Source organism: Oncorhynchus nerka, linkage group LG10 (assembly GCF_034236695.1).
Source record: "Oncorhynchus nerka isolate Pitt River linkage group LG10, Oner_Uvic_2.0, whole genome shotgun sequence".
Taxonomy (NCBI): domain Eukaryota; kingdom Metazoa; phylum Chordata; class Actinopteri; order Salmoniformes; family Salmonidae; genus Oncorhynchus; species Oncorhynchus nerka.
Genome location: NC_088405.1, coordinates 26037361 through 26055484, shown reverse-complemented (window position 1 = coordinate 26055484; position 18124 = coordinate 26037361). Strand labels below are relative to the sequence as shown.

The window sequence follows — 18124 nt, the reverse complement described above, 5'->3', positions numbered from 1 at the left end:
ATAACTGCTTATAGAGCATCCCATCCACGGCTGAAGCGAAATCACTCCTTGATAAAGTACGGAATCTCCTGTCCAAAGGGGGATTTGAGGTCCGACAGTGGGCTAGTAACAGAGCGGAGGTTATCCAGCACCTCCCGCCACAAGCTAGGTCCAGTAGCAGTGAACTATGGCTAACGCAGTCTGGTGCTAACCCAGAAGAGCCCACTCTAGGACTGAGGTGGAGCTGCATACCGGATACCCTGGGGTATAAGCACCGCTCATCCCCGAGTAAAGAAACCCCCACTCTGCGCACCATCTATCGGACCCTGGCCAGTCAATACGATCCCCTTGGGTATATCCTGCCATACACAACACGGGCCAAAGTCTTAGTCCAGGACCTGTGGCAGACCAAGAGGGACTGGGATGAACCAATCCACCCGGCTGACCTAGTGGAACGATGGATCTTTTGGGATACTGAGTTAACGGAGCTCTCTGATGTCCAAATGCCAAGATGTTATGTACCATCCTGTGCTGACCAACTGGGATCATGCCTGGAACTGCATGTGTTCTGTGACGCTTCGGAGCGAGCTTATGGGGCTGTTTCCTATCTTAGAGTGGAGGATAAGGCAGGCCACACCCATGTCTCCTTTGTCATGGCCAGGTCCAGGGTCGCACCCAAGAAGCAGTTGTCAATGCCTAGGCTGGAACTCAGTGCTGCCCTTTCCGGAGCCCAGTTGGCCTCTACCTTGCGAGCCGAGCTCACCTTGCCAATCCAACGGGTCATCTACTGGAGTGATTCGACCACTGTATTGACATGGCTCAAGTCGGAGTCCTGCAGGTATAAGGTGTTTGTCGGGACTCGCATTGAGGAAATCCAAGACCTAACAGAAGTCCAGGACTGGAGGTATGTTGATAGCATAAACAATCCTGCTGATGACGTTACTAGAGGTAAAACCCTTAAGGAATTGGCTAAACCCCATCGCTGGAGCTTGGGACCACCATTCTTGTCCCAACCAGAGAAAGAGTGGCCGACAGCCCCCAGGCGTGCGGCCCCTCCGCAACCAACTGAAGCTCATGAGTTAAGGAAGTCCACCCAACGCTACAGCATTTCTACGGAACCAACAACGGCTCTCCCTGACCTAACACAATCCCAAACACTGCCGGATCTGATCACAGCCACAAACCAGACCTCAGATGGGGTGGCTTCTATACCTACCTCCCTCGCGGCAGAGACACTACTCCTCCAGCAAGCACAAGCAGTTAGCTTCCCTGAGGAGTTAAAAGCTCTGAAAGCCGGTAGGGAAGTGGCTAAGGACAGCCGTCTTCTCTCTCTTGCCCCAGAATATGATCCAATCCTTGGAGTGATCAGAGTCGGAGGGAGGCTGCGCCAAGCAGAGGTTTTGGACCCAGATGCTATCCACCCAATTATCCTTGACTCCAGACACCCTCTTACCAGGCTCCTCATCAAGAGTTATGATGAGCGGCTTCTCCACCCAGGGCCAGAGAGTGTCTATGGGGAGATGAGGCGGAAGTACTGGATAATTGGAGGACGAGGAGCCATTCGTAAGCACCAATACGCCTGCGTAGAATGTCAGAGATGGCGGGCCGGAGCTACGGTGCCCAAAATGGCAGATTTACCCCTGCTCGCTTGCGCCTCCTTAAACCACCCTTCTGGTCAACAGGAGTAGATTGCTTTGGCCCCTTGATGATCAAGTTAGGTCGTCGTGTGGAAAAGCGCTGGGGCATTCTATTCAAGTGTTTGACAACCAGATGTGTCCACCTGGACCTACTGGAAAGTTTGGATACTGAAGCCTTCCTCATGGCCCTACGGCGGTTTATCTCCCGACGGGGGAAACCCTACGAGATTCTGGCTGACAGAGGTACGAACTTCAAGGCAGGAGAAGCCAGGTTGGAGGAAGCCTTCCAAGCCATGGAACCCAGCCTCCAGGATCAGCTGATGGACCAACAAATCTCATTCAAATTTAACCCTCCAGGCGCTCCTCATTTTGGAGGAACATGGGAGCGAGAGATCAAATCTGTAAAGACGGCCTTACGAGTCGTACTAGGGGACCAAACTGTCACTGAAACTGTCTTGAGGACCGTCCTGATAGAGGTGGAAGGGATTCTGAACTCCAAACCCTTGGGATATCTCTCTGCAGACATTGCTGACCCCGATCCGGTTACACCGAATATGCGCTTGATGGGACGCCGAGATGCGTCACTTCCTCAAGCCATGTATGCTGATACCAACCTCGTAGGCAGACGCCGGTGGCGACACAGCCAAATCTTAGCTGACCATTTTTGGGCCCGATTCATTCGGGATTACCTACCAAGTATACAGCACAGAGGGAAATGGCGGAGAGAAATGGCCAGCCTGGAAACTGGCCAAGTAGTAATGATGGTGGACCCTCAGCTGCCTCAAGCCTCCTGGCCAGTGGACCGTATAACTAAGACCATGCCTGGGATCGATGGTCGTGTTAGATCAGTGGAGATCCAGGTGAAGAACCGGACATATATCCGGCCAGTTGCCCGACTGATTCCTCTCCCTGAGATGACAGAGGACGGGGAGCAATGAGCCTTTTTTGAGGAGTGTGGAATTTAACAAATTTCCGGGGTGGCCTGGAAGCTGTGGCCCATGGAGTTGGTGGAATACTCCTTTAATTCATTGCCATTTACTCAGCTGGGCCAGGGGCGCTTTAATTAGGTCAGGTGGAAATGTCCGACAGATCTCAACTCCATAAAAGGAGGAAATTGCCATCGCCTGATCTCGCTGCTTTCTCTTCCTTAACTCCATCTCATCCAGAAGTTCTGTGCGTCCATGAATCCACGTAAGTCCACCGACTCTGTTACCTTTCTGAATTATCTGTGGCGATCGGGAGAGTGGGCCATTCAGTTACTGTTAATAGTTATTACCGCGGAGCGCGGCTTGGAGCGCAGCTTCAAACATATTGTGTAATGTGAATTGTCAATGATCACGGCCCTACAGATCCTCATAGGCCAATCACGCAATCGATATGGTTCATGTGTATTGAAATTAATTATATGTACACATGAAGACTATTGAAAGCGTGAAATGAGAAACGTCATTGTTTGCTAAGTGATTGACTTTGATCATGGGGATTATAGATTGTATAACCATTCACTGTTTGTATTCTTTCATGATTTATGATAAATAGTTATGAGCCTAAATGACTTGCGGATGATTACTATTGACTTCTTAATGAACTGGACTGTTGAATTCCCTAACTTATGTTAATAATGACTGATATGATTTGATCTTTGATTATGAATTTGATTGTATACATGTTATTTGTTTCCTTTGTGATGCAGCACAGACTACTCAGTAAATATACCACTTTATGGTTAAAGGAATTCCTGCCTCAGTCTCATCCATTCCTCTCTCACCTGACACGTGACCACCTGTTCACCTTCATTGTCAGTCATCCTACCTGTCCAGCTACCCACACAGATTCCACTAATCTTTCACCACCCATGAGGCCAAAGAGGGTGCTTTTGGTGATTGACTGCAGGAAAGGGCTATGTAACATAGATGTATTCAATCTAAGCACATGGTTATGTACTTAATTCAATAATACATGTTTTATATGTTTTGTGTAACTATTGATGGAAACATGGTTGAGGTCAGTACGTTAGTTTTAGCTAGACAAGTATGATGTGGAGGGTGAATAATGGTTTAATAATACAGTTGTGGTTTTTCCATCTAGTTTGCGAGTGTAATTCTCAAGAAACCGATTGTCTCGACTTCATGACTAATCCGCAGTGTCATTGTTTTCTCAACACGCTGACGGCATCACCCTTCTCAGGTTTCCTTTTGTGTTGTCAGCTGAAATATTCAAGGAAGCAGGAAGCATTTCTAAATATGTCAACTGCCCCTACAACAAGTTGTTGTAAAAACACACAAAAAGTATATTATTAACTTTTATTTGAAAGATGAGCTTTGTGTTGCTTCCATCTTTTTGTTATGTAATGTTAGTGTGAGTAAATCTAAAACTGAAAACAACAATCTTCAATTAATGCCAAGTAGCATGTTCTGAAAGGAAATAACATTAATACATTAATTCAACTAGAGGTTTCATAATAGCCTACCTTAATGCAAATGTTGGTGTCTTGGTAAGACTTTGTACAGCACTGTAATTCTAGCTTACTGCTAAGTCACACAATTATTATTTTTCACTCTATGGATCCCAGCTTTGATGCACCTGTAATGTGACACTGGCTGCTTTAGATGTCCTGGAATGGCAGACAGTGTGCCCCCTCTTGATATTCCTGTGGTTGAGGTAGGTGCAGTTGCCATACCAGGCGGTGGTACAGCCCGACAGGATGCGCGCAGTGGTTCTTTAAAAGTTTGTGGGGGTCTTAGGGGCCGAGAATAAATTATTCAGCCTCCTGAGGTTGCACCTTCTTCACCATACTGTCTGTGTGAGTGGACCATTTTCAGATTGCCAATGATGTGTATGCAAAGGACCTTTACGCTTTCCCCTTCTCCACTGCGGCGCCTTCAATGTGGATGGGTGCTCCCCGATCAGCTCCTTCGTTTTTTTGAGGGAGAGGTTATTTTCCTGGAAACACTCCGCCAGGGCCCTCCTCTCCTCCCTGTAGTGGAGGGGTTGCTTTTATTTAACTAGGCAAGTCAGTTAAGAACAAATTCTTATTTACAATGACAGCCTAGGAACAGTGGGTTAACTGGCTTGTTCAGGGGCAGTGAGGCAGATTTGTACCTTGTGAGCTCGGGGATTTGATCTACCAACCTTTCGGTTACTGGCACAACGCTCTAATCACTAGGCTACCTGTTGTTGCCTACGCTCACCCCCAGGGGGCAGCCCGTCAGGAAGATCAGGAAGCAGTTTCCCAGGGCGGAGTTCAGACCTTAATGATGAGCTTGGATGGTACCAAGGTGTTGGATGCTGAGCTGTAGTAAATTAACAGTATTCTTGCATAGGTATTTCTCGTCGAGATTGGATAGTACAGTGCAACGGTGATTACGTCATCCTTGGATCTATTGGGGCGTTATGCAAATTGCAGTGGGTTTGGGATATCGGGTAAGGTGTAGGTAATATGATTCTTAACTAGCCTTTCAAAGCACTTCATGATGACAGTAGTGAGTGCTACGGGGCGATAGTAATTTAGTTCAGTTAGCTTCGCTTTGTTGGGTGCAGGAACAATGGTGGACATCTTGCTTGAAGGAAGTGGAGACAACCGACTGGGATAGGGAGAGATTGAATATGTTCTTGAAACACTCCAGCCAGCTGGTCTGCTGTCTTACTCACCTCAGCCACAGAGAACGTGCGCTCACAGTCCACGGGAGCAGTGGCACTGTGTTTTCCTCGAAGCGGGCGAAGGTGATTAGCTTGTCAGGGAGCAAGATGTCGATATCCACGACGTGGCTGGTTTTCCCTTTATAATCTGTGATTGTCTGGAGTCCATGCCACATACGTCTAGTGTCTGAGCCATTGAATTGCGACTCCACTTTTTCTGTGTACTGACGTCATGCCTATTTGATTGCCTTACGAAGGCCATAACTGTACCGGACTCGGCCATATGCCAAGTAACCTTGCCATGGTTAAATGCGGTGGTTTGTGCTTTCAGTTTTGCGCGAATGCTGCCATGATCAACGTTTTTTGGTTTGGATAGGTTTTAATTGTCACAGTGGGAACAACATCCCCTATACACTTCCTGATGAACTCAGTCACCATGTCAGTGTACAAGTAAATGTTATTTTCAGAGTCAACCTGAAACATATCCCAGTTTGTGTGATCAAAACAATCTGATGCATGGATTCCGATTGGTCAGACCAGTGTTGAATAGTCCTTACCACGGGTACTCCCTGTTTGAGTTTCTGCCTATAGGAAGGGAGGAGTAGGGTGGAGGCGTGATCTGATTTGGCGAAGGGAGGGTGGGGCAGGACCTTGTAGCCATCCTGGAAGGGAGAGTAGCAATGGTTGAGAGTGTTTGATACGCAAGTGGCGCAGGCAATGTGTTGATAGAACTTCGGTAGCATTTTCCTAAGATTTGCTGTATTAAAGTCCCCAGCTACAATAAATGTGGCCTCAGGATATGCGGTTTCCAGTTTGCACCAAGTCCAGTGTAGTTCCTTGAGAGCTTTTGTGGTATCGCCTTGATGGGGAATATACATGGCTGTGACGATGACCGGACAGAATTCTCTCGGGAGGTAATGCGGTCGGTGATTGATTGTGAGGTCTCTTTGCTGATGAATGTGACTTTGAATGTGAGTTTGCGTGACCTCAGCCTATCAGAAAACCGAGCCTGCTCATCTTGGTAGGGAGACCGGCTATTGCCCACTGATCAGTCAAAGGCTCAATATAGATTAATATAACAGAGACCATTTCCAAACATAAACAAATAAAAATATTCTTCATGGGCTGCAAGCCATGTCACCTTTTTCAGTGTTTTCTTAGATATGTCTGTCTGTCTGTCTGTCGATGTCGGAAGTTTACATACACTTTGTTTTACTATTGTAACATGCAGTGATGAGAATTCTATTGTCCAGGGTTTTGCCCTAGATGGTATAGTTCTTGGTATAGTTGGTATACTTGGTATAGTTGGTATAGTTCTTGTCTCTTGACCACACGATCTTGATATTGCATTCTGCTACATCGGTTGGCTACATTGGTGAGCGGGGTGGGATCCTTTCGATACAACTATGGTGCCTGGCCACACAAATTCTCCTAGAGAGGGGGGGGGGGGGGATACGGAATCATGGATTGATGACAGTTCTACTGTCTCCATCAGCGGCTCAGGCTTTTGGCATAGATGGTAAAGCTCTCATTTCTGGACTGCAATATTGAGAGGTTGTGCACTCCATGCCACTTCTCTCTCTATATACATTGATTGGTAGGTAACACAATATTTAGATACTTAAAATACTGCCTGAAAAGCCTTTGCTGTTTGTCTCCGTAATGGTGAAACAGTAAATGTGATGATGTTCTTTGTTAGAATGTCTATGCATGAAACATGCTTCACACTCCATCATAGAGGGTAGAAGAATAATGGATTGGCAAGAATAGAAGGTTAGTTAGAAAGTTAGCCTAATCATTTAAATCACCTTAATATATTCACATTACTTGGTACAGCGCACGCGGCTCGCCTTGCTCCCCCCAACAGTCAAACTAACGGTGAGATAAAGATTTTTTTCATGAATGTATTGTCAAGTAACGCGTTACTTTTGTTAAATATAACAAGTAATATGTAATGTATTACTTTTCCAAGTAACTAATCCACACACTGGCTATTATGAATCCTCTGGTTGAATTAATGTGTTAATGTTATGACCTTTCAGAACATGCTACTTGGCATTAACTGAAGATAATGTAGTTTTCTTTAAGCAATTTAAGCAATAAGGCACGAGGGGGTGTGGTATATGGCCAATATACCATGGCTAAGGGCTGTTCTTAGGCACGACGCATCGTGGAGTATAATGAATATTTACTCACACAATTTTTACTAGGATTAAATGTCAGGAATTGTGAAGAACTGAGTTTAAATGTATTTGGCTAAGGTGTTTGTAAACGTCCGACTTAAACTGTATATTATTAAACCATTTTCACCCTCAATATTATACCTGCCTACATTCAATACATGTTAGAATCACCTTAGGCAGTGATTACAGCTGTGAGTCTTTCTGGGTAAGTCTCTAAAAGCTTTGCACACCTGCATGGTATGATACTCGCACATCATTCTTTAAAAAATTATATCTCTGTCAAGTTCTTCTGTTGATCATTGCTAGACAGCCATTTTCAAGTCTTGTCATAGATTTTCAAGCTGATTAAAATCCAAACGGTAACTCGGAAACTCAGAAACATTCATTGTCATCTTGGCAAGCAAATCCAGTGTATTTTTGGCCTTGTGTTTAATTAAGGTTATTGTTCTGCTGAAAGGTGAATTTGTCTCCCAGTATCTGTTGGAAAGTATCTGTTGAACTAGGTGTTCCTCTATAATTTTTTTGCTTAGCTCTTCCGTTTCTTTTTATCCTAACAGAAAACTCACAAATCCTTGCCGATGACAAGCATACCCATAAAATGATGCAGCCACCGCCATGCTTGACAATATGAAGAGTGGTACTCAGTGATGTGTTGTTGGATTTGCCCCAAATACAGGACATGAAGTTAACTTCTTTGTCACATTTCTTGCAGGTTTACTTCAGTGCCTTATTGCAAACTGTATGCATGTTTTGAAATATTTTTTTATTCTGTACAAGCTTCCTTCTTTTCATTCAGGTTAGTATGTTTGAAAATATGAAAAGTGGTACTCAGTGATGTGTTGGATTTGCCCCGAACATAATGCTTTGTATTCAGGACAAAAATATAATTTATTTGCCACATTTATTGCAGTATTATTTTAGTGCAATATTTCAAACTGTCAAGATGTTTTGGAATTTTTTTGTTCTGTACAGACTTCCAATCTGTCATTTACTATAGTGGAATTGTAAGGGGTGCTTACTGGCGGCAGAGAAGTCAGACGCAGGAGAGCAAAAACTGTGTTTCCAACGGCGCAGTTGAATAATAATAACCCACCGGAAAACAGAACAATCAATAAATGGGAACATAACCCGACGCACACCAGACAATACGTGCACAAGCACTTACAAGAAACAATTCCGGACAAGGACATGGGGGAAACAGAGGGTTAAATACACAACATGTAATTGATGGGATTGAAACCAGGTGTGAGGGAAGACGAGACAAAACCAATGGAAAATGAAAGGTGGATCGGCAATGGCTAGAAGGCCGGTGACGTCGACCGCTGCCCGAACCAGGAGAGGGACCAACTTCGGAGCCGCGCGCAGACACTGGCATCGGGGACGACCCAGAGGGCGAGGTGCAGGGCGATCCGGACGAAGACTCCTACAGCATTGTCCTCGACTGGAACCCAGCACCTCTCCTCCGGAACTATACCCCTCCCACTCCACAAGATACTGAAGGCCTCTCGCCCAGCGCCTCGATTCCAGTATGGAGCGAACGGAGTACGCCGGGGCTCCCCCGATGTCCAGAGGGGGCGGAGGAACCTCCTGCACCTCAGACTCCTGGAGGGACCAGCCACCACCGACCTGAGGAGAGACACATGGAAAGAGGGGTTAATACGGTAATCGGGTGGAAGTTGTAACCTATAACAAACCTTGTTCACTCTCCTCGGGACTTTAAATGGCCCCACAAACCGCGGACCCAGATTCCAGCAGGGCAGGCGGAGGGGCAGGTTTTGGGTCGAGAGCCAGACCCGGTCCCCTGGTGCAAACACCGGGGCCTCACTGCGGTGGCGATCTGTGTTCTTCTATTGGCGCATCATGTCCTGCTGAAGGTGAACACGGACAGCTTCCCATGTCTCCTCCGCGCGCCTGAACCAGTCGTCCACCGCCGGAACCTCGGTCTGACTCTGATGTCAAGGCGCCAGAACCGGCTGGTACCCCAGTACGCACTGGAAGGGAGAGAGGTTAGTGGAGGTGTGGTGAAGTGAGTTCTGTGCCATCTCAGCCCAGGTCACGAATGCCGCCCACTCCCACGGCCGATCCTGGCAATAGGACCGCAGAAATCTGCCCACATCCTGGTTTACTCTCTCCACTCTCATGGTGAAACCTTGAAGTAAGGCTAATCGAGACCCCCAGACGTTCCTTGAACGCCTTCCAGACCCTAGACGTGAACTGGGGACCTCGATCAGACACTACATCCTCAGGCACCCCGTAGTGCCGGAAGACGTGCGTAAAGAAGGCCCCCGGAGACCGGGCAGAGGGAGGAAACGATCCACAACGACCAGGATCATCGGTCAGAAAATCCACCGACAGGTGCGACCAAGGCCGTTGTGGAACGGGTAAGGGGTATAGCTTACCTCTGGGCAAGTGCCTCGGAGCCTTACACTGGGCGCACACCGAGCAGGAGGAAACATAAACCCTCACATCCTTAGCCAAGGTAGGCCACCAGTACCTCCCGATCAAACAGTGCACTGTCCGACCGATCCCAGGATGACCAGAGGAGGGTGACGTGTGGGCCCAATAGATCAATCGGTCACGAACATCAGACGGGACGTACAGACGCCCAGCGGGACACTGGACGGGAGCAGGCTCTGCACATAACACCTGCTCACCTGTCCGTGTCCAGCTCCCACACTACCGGCGCAACCAGGCAGGAGGCGGGGAGTATGGGAGTGGGATCCATGGTCTGCCTTCATGTTCTGGGAGCCTGGTCTGTAGGAAAGGGTAAACACAAAACGGGTGAAAAACATGTCCCACCTTGCCTGGCGAGAGTTCAGTCTTCTCGCCGCCCAGATGTACTCCAGATTACGGTGGTCAGTCCAGATGAGAAAAGGGTGTCTAGCCCACTCAAGCCAATGTCTCCACGCCTTCAAGGCTTTGACGACAGCCAACAGCTCCCGGTCCCCATAGTCATAGTTTCGCTCCGCAGGGCTGAGCTTCTTCGAGAAGAAGGCACAGGGGCGGAGCTTCGGTGGCGTACCCGAGCGCTGAGAGAGCACAGCTCCTATCCCAGCCTCGGCCGTGTCCACCTCCACTATGAATTCAAAAGAGGGATCCGGATGGGCCAGCACGGTAGCCGAGGTAAACAGAGCTCTCAGTTGACTAAAAGCCCTGTCCGCCTCAGCTGACCACTGCAAGCGTACCGGGCCCCCCTTCAGCAGTGAGGTAATGGGAGCTGCTACCAGACCAAAACCCCAGATAAACCTCCGGTAGTAGTTGGCAAACCCTAAGAACCCCTGCACCTCCTTTATCGTGATGGGAGTCGGCCAATTATGCACGGCTGAATGCGGTCACTCTCCATCTCCACCCCTGGGATGGAAATGCGATACCCTAGGAAGGTGACAGACTGCTGGAAGAACAGGCATCTCTCAGCCTTGACGTAAAGGTCATGCTCCAACAGGCGACCAAGCACCTTGCGCACCAGGGACACATGCTTGGCGCGTGTAGCGGAGTATATCAAAATGTCATCAATATACACCACTACACCCTGCCTGTGCAAGTCCCTGAAAATCTTGTCTACAAAGGCTTGGAAGACTGATGGCGTATTCATCAACCCGTATGGCATGACAGATAGTGCCCTGAGGTGGTACTGAAAGCCGTAAGCGCTCCTGAGATCTAGTTCGGTGAAGAAGCGCGCCCAGTGCAATGACTCAATAGCTGTGGCTATGAGCGGTAGCGGGTAACTATACCTCACAGTGATCTGGTTCAGACCACGGGCGCATACCTCCCTCCTTTTTCTTCACAAAAAATAAACTTTAGGAGGCGGGTGAAGTGGAGGACCGAATGTACCCCTGACGCAGGGATTCGCAGGGATTCGGAGGCATGTGTTTCCATAGCCTCTGTCTCCGCCTGTGAGAGGGGATACACTTGACTCCTGGGAAGTGCAGAATCTACCAGGAGATTTTCTTCCGCAATCGCCCAGTCGATAGGGTGGTAATTGAGTCGCCTTCTTTTTGGAGAAGGCAAGAGCCAAATCGGCATATTCAGGGGGGATGCGCACGGTGGAGACCTGGTCTGGACTCTCCACAGTAGTAGCACCAACAGAATCCCCTAAACACCTCCCTGAGCACTCTCACGACCACCCCGTGAGAGCCCTCTGTGGCCAAGAAACAGTGGGGTTATGACAAGCTAACCAGGGTAGGCCTAGCACCACGGGAAACGCAGGAGAGTCAATAAGGAAGAGACTAATTCTCTCCTTGTGACCCCCCTGCGTCACCATGCCCAGAGGAGCGGTGACCTCCCTAATCAACCCTGACCCTAATGGTCGACTATCTAGGGCGTGAACGGGGAAGGGCACAGCCACGGGAACAATGGGGATCCATCCCTAAACTATGGACGAACGCTCTATCAATAAAATTCCCAGACACACCTGTATCGACGAGCGCCTTATGCGGGGAAAACTCAGGGAAAGTGATATACACAAACATATGTGCAACAGACGGCTCTTGGTGAGACAAGACAAAACCAATGGAAAATGAAAGGTGGATCGGCGATGGCTAGAAGGCTGGTAAACGTGGATTGCCGAATGCCGCCCGAACCAGGAGAGGGACCGACTTCGGCGGAAGTTGTGACAGGAATAACTACAATGTTGTTGATCCATCCTCAGTTTCCTCCATTCAACTTTAAAGTCTTTATTGGCAACTGAGTTAGGAAGGATGCCTGTATCTTTGTAGTGATTGGGTGTATTGATACACCATCTGAGGTTATTAATAACTTCACCATGCTCAAGGGGATATTCAATATCAGATTTGTTTTATTTGTACCCATCTAGCAATAGGTTCACTTCTTTGTGAGGCATTTGACCTCCCTGGTCGTTGTGGTTGAATCTATGTTTGAAATCCACTGCTCTACTGAGGGACCTTACAGATAATTGTATATGTGGGATACAGAGATGAGGTAGTCCTAAACAAATCATGTTAAACACTATTTAAACACACATTATTGCACACAGCGTGAGTCCATGCAACTTATTATGTGACTTGTTAAACACATTTGCCATAGCAAAGATGTTGAAAACACATTTCAGCTTTTCATTTTTTATTCATTTGTAAAATGGTCTATTAACAGAATTTTACTTTGACATTATGAGGTATTGTGTGTAGGCAAATGACACCAAATCTAAATGTAATACGTTTGAATTTCAGGCTAACACAACTAAATGTGGAAAAAGTCAAGGGGTGTGAATACTTCCTTCAGTGGAATTGCACCCTCTGCATACACAGTGCATTCTTCCATCACATGTGCAGTGTACTCTACCATCAAATGTACAGCTGATTCTCGAGATCTTGCACACTAATGGGATGCTATTGAGCCTACACTACTAAGCTGTCTGAGCCCAGGACTACATGCTTTCTGATAAGTTTTGATAACAATACTGGGTTGGGTGAATATATTTTAGAACATACATTATTTTTAGTAAATAGTACCCTACAGCAAAGTGTTTTTAGATCATTTCTAACTTGTTAACTATTTATGCTAGTTCGTTTTTGCTACCATGTGGGTTTTAGATTGCTTGATCCTGCTATCTGAGGGGTGTTAATTCACCTGTTTCCATACATGTTTCATTTTAAAACGTTTATCAAATAGTATGTTATTATTTGTTTTACACCTTTTTTTATCATCTTTAAAGGAAAATGCCACAAGCACTATCTGATGTATGGAGTCATTTCACTGTAGCTAATGTAGAAGGAAAAGCGGTGTACGTTTGCAAATATTGTGCCAAATCATATGTGAAGAATGCAACAAAGATGCAGAATCATCTGGCCGAGTGCACAAAGTTCCCTCAGCGCTCACAACAAGCAACTGACAAAAGTCCCTGTACTTCTATTCAAGGTGAAAATGATGAATCACACACCTTATCGATAGCAACAGCTCATGGTCCTCCTGGAATCAGAAGGTTTTTTGACTCAATGGAGGAATGTAGTCAGAGAAATGCTGATGAATGTCTTGCCCGAACTGTGTATGCAACTAGTTCAACTCTGATGCTCACAGACAATGTGTATTGGAAGAGATTTCTGAATGTTCTTCACCCAGCATACACCCCTCCAACCAGACATGCTTTATCTACTCATTTGCTGCATGCAGAGTTCAACAGAGTTGAAGTAAAGGTCAAGCAAATCATAGAGAATGCAGACTGTTTTGCAATCATCTCTGATGGGTGGTTGAATGTTCATGGGCAAGGAATAATTAACTACATCTCCACCCCTCAACCAGTATTCTACAAGAGCACAGACACAGAACAGAATAACAACCTATCCCTCAATGTAACCAAGACTAAGGAGATGATTGTGGACTACAGGAAAAGGAGCACCGAGCACGCCCCCATTCTCATCGACGGGGGTGTAGTGGAGCAGGTTGAGAGCTTCAAGTTCCTTGGTGTCCACATCAACAACAAACTAGAATGTTCCAAACACACCAAGACAGTCGTGAAGAGGGCACGACAAAGCCTATTCCCCCTCAGGAAACTAAAAAGATTTGGCATGGGTCCTGAGATCCTCAAAAGGTTCTACAGCTGCAACATCGAGAGCATCCTGACTGGTTGCATCACTGCCTGGTACGGCAATTGCTCGACCTCCGACCGCAAGGCACTTCAGAGGGTAGTGTGTACGGCCCAGTACATCACTAGGGCAAAGCTGCCTGCCATCCAGGACCTCTACACCAGGCGGTGTCAGAGGAAGGCCCTAAAAATGGTCAAAGACCCCAGCCACCCCAGTCATAGACTGTTCTTTCTATTACCGCATGGCAAACGGTACTGGAGTGCCAAGTCTAGGACAAAAAGGTTTCTCAACAGTGTTAACCCCCAAGCCAGAAGACTCCTGAACAGTTAACCAAATGGTTACCTGGACTATTTGCATTGTGTGCCCCCCCCAACCCCTCTTTTACGCTGCTGCTACTCTCTGTTTATCATATATGCATAGTCACTTTAACTATACATTCATGTACACACTATCTCAATTGGCCCGAACAACCAGTGCTCCCTCACATTGGTTAACCGGGCTATCTGCATTGTGTCCCACCACCCGCCAACCCCTCTTTTACCGCTACTGCTACTCTCTGTTCATCATATATCCATAGTCACTTTAACCATACCTACATGTACATACTACCTCAATAAGCCTGACTAACCGGTGTCTGTATATAGCCTTGCAACTGTTATTTTCAAACGTCTTTTTACTGTTGTTTAATTTCTTTACTTACCCACACACATACACACACACACACACACACACACACACACACACACCTTTTTTTCACACTATTGGTTAGAGCCTGTAAGTGAGCATTTCACTGTAAGGTCTGCCTGATGTATTCAGCGCACGTGAAAAATAAACTTTGATTTGATAAGGGACAACAGACACACTGGTCTCTACATTGCAGATGAGCTGAAGGCAGGCATCAATGACCTTCGGACCACAGAAGGTATTTTCACTGGTGACAGACAATGCTGTGAACATGAAGGCTGCTTGGTCTAAAGTGGAGGAGTCCTACCCTCACATCACACCCATTGGATGTGCTGCTCATGCATTGAACATGCTCCTTTTTATTTAATTTTTTTTTTTTACCTTTATTTTACTAGGCAAGTCAGTTAAGAACAAATTCTTACTTTCAATGACGGCCTAGGAACAGTGGGTTAACTGCCTGTTCAGGGGCAGAACGACAGATTTGTACCTTGTCAGCTCAGGGATTTGAACTTGCAACCTTTCGGTTACTAGTCCAACGCTCTAACCACTAGGCTACCCTGCCGCTACTCAAGGACATCATGGCACTGAAAAGAATGGATAAACTCTACAGGATAGCCAAGGAAATGGTTAAGTATGTGAAGGGTCATCAAGTTATAGCAGCAATCTACCTCACCAAGCAAAGTGAGAAGAATAAGAGCACCACATTGAAGCTGCCCAGCAACAGCCGTTGGGGTGGTGTTGTCATCATGTTTGACAGTCTCCTGGAGGGGAAGGAGTCTCTCCAAGAAATGGCCATATCACAGTCTGCCGATATGGACAGCCCCATTAAGAGGATCCTCCTGGATGATGTATTTTGGGAGAGAGTGGTAAGCAGCCTGAAACTCCTGAAACCTATAGCAGTAGTCATTGCACGGATTGAGGGAGACAATGCCATCCTGTCTGATGTTCAGTCTCTGCTTGCAGATGTAAGAGAAGAAATCCGTACTGCCCTGCCCACTTCACTGTTGCTCCAAGCAGAGGAAACTGCAGTCCTGAAATACATCAAAAAGCGTGAAGACTTCTACCTGAAGCCCATGCATGCCACAGTGTACATGTTGGCCCCAAGTATGCTGTGTCGTGTCTCTACTATCAATAAATGTGAAGACTTATTTTATCAAATCAATTCTCTGTGTAATGACTACGTGATTAAACCAATCATGTAAACTTCAATGAACTAGGAAGTCAGGGCACCACGAAAAATGTGGAGATTACAAAGTTATAATATTCTGAATATAACTTTTCAGATATTTTAATATTTGAACAATTAGTCTTCTATTAATGAACTATTACCTGTTACCTTCAGTCAGTCTCATCTGAACGTCGTAAAATTCTTGGTTATCTGCAGAAACCCTAGTTTCCGTAATGAATCAGCAATATAGAAATTGGCTTAATCATTTAGTTAGTAAATAACTAAATAATCACGGAAATACATCACAAACAAAGAGTAGATATTGGTTACTAACAATGATAGCAAAGTCCCTAGTGGGCTAAGCGGATATGACGGCTTGGTAGACAAAGGGAAGTGGGTGTGAACTGCTCAAAAGCGGGAGATTCATAGCTGATAACTACACTCATAGAAATTGCTAATACTTTACATGAACGACCACTCATTCGAAAATAAATTGCAATTTACATATTTACGAGTATGTCTTGTTGTCTCTCTCTCTGGTTGCCGGTCCATCTGCTGGAGAGAGTTGACAGAAAAGTCTCTGATTGTTCCCCAAAAGTTGTGGTTGAAGATGTTTTAGAATGGATACTTCAGAGTACCATTCAAAAATGTTCTCATAAAATGGATTCTTCGGAGGTTGTCGGTGTTCTTGTTCTAGGTTTACGTCATTTCTAGCTGCAGACTAGTAATTTGTGTCATCTAGAATTGGCTCCTTCTGTAGTAAATCGATAGTCTGAGTGTAACCATCTCCAGCCGTGTAGCTAATGCTCCACGTGGGATGGTTTGTAGTCTCATGGTTTGCGTGGTCTTAACCATTTGAGACGTCCTGCTTACCGTGGGTCTCTTTGGTATAAATGTAAATTTCATCACGAGTGATTTTCTACTCTTCTGGGAAAAGGGGGCATTCCATGACGCCGTGTCATGTCTGTGCTCACGGGGGCTTGGCCACTGATTAGCAGAGACTCGAGTCACAAATATGATGACTTGCAACTCGACTTTGACTTTAACACCAATGACTCGTGACTTGACTTGGATTTGAGCCCTATGACTCGACCTGACTTGATAAGCCCAAATATTAAAAATGATGCTATTAAAAAAAGTGTGAAGCGCATCAACTCTTCATTTTACCTCTTAGAGCTACCCCCCTACTTTTTTCAATTTCCGCCTGAAGACATACCCAAATCTAACAGCCTGTATCTCAGGCACAGAACCAAGGATATGCATATTCTTGGTACCATTTGAAAGAATTGAATGTAGGAGAATATAACACAATAGATATGGTTTAGATAATAGAATAAAACAAAACATATGTTTTTTTCTTTTTATTGTTGTATCATAATCTTTAAAATGAACAAGATAAAACAAACATTCAGATAGGATGATGGGGACAATTTCAGTAAAAAACATAAGAGGGCAACAGTACTTGTGCAAAGTTTCAGAATGATAACTTCCAAAATGAGTGTGCTTACATGACATTTATCATGAATTCACCCAGGTGTCCCACACAAGTAGCCCAAATGTACCCAGGTGGCCAAATTGGTGAAGTTATACATTTTGAATGGAATAACTATATACAAAATACCAAAATGGTATTCTAACACACCCCCCAATTTTTTTCCGAAAAAACACGAAGAAAAATATATATACATTTACAAAATAACACTTTCAATATTTGGAAGACCCTCAGTCCTCTACACAATATTATGCTGCTGATGCTAGGTGCCATAGCACATCCATGCCTGCAGAAATACATTTGGGCAGATGACCACTTGTGGCAGGAGCTGGATGAACCAGCTTCAGTGGGGGATGGACACCTTGGCACTGGGGGCTCCCATTCGGAGTCAGTGTCACTGTGAAAGAAAATGTTCAGTTAGAATAGTTTCACATATGAGCCCTGTATCAACAGGTATAATAAACAGATATATATAGAGTACAGGGAACATAAGGTTGAATATATTATTATAGACCTGCTAGATCTACTGTCTCATTTATATTATGACATTTCAGCTAGATCTACTGTCTCTATTATACTATGACAGACCAGCTAGATCTACGGACTTTATTATATTACAACAGACCAGCTGTATCTACTGTCTCCATTTCACTTTGGCCATTGTTGTGGGCCTGCCCTCCCCTCAACAGCCTCAAATAGGCTATTTCACGATAGGCTATTAGCACGATCTACACCCAGAAAGGGCCACGTCATGACAGCTGGCAAGAGCATCCTGTCTTGTGCAGAGATCAACAAGGCCTATG

At 45.7% G+C, this 18124-nt stretch overlaps 1 long non-coding RNA gene across 1 annotated transcript; it reads right to left on the bottom strand.

The window, feature by feature from the left end:
- Nucleotides 1-8322: 8322 nt before the first annotated feature.
- LOC135573669 (uncharacterized) lies at nucleotides 8323-16708 on the bottom strand. Its single transcript, XR_010464825.1, has 2 exons — nucleotides 16334-16708; nucleotides 8323-9064 (listed from the first exon to the last, which is right to left on the bottom strand). It is a non-coding gene; the product is annotated as an uncharacterized LOC135573669 (long non-coding RNA).
- Between the last annotated feature and the right edge of the window lie 1416 nt (nucleotides 16709-18124).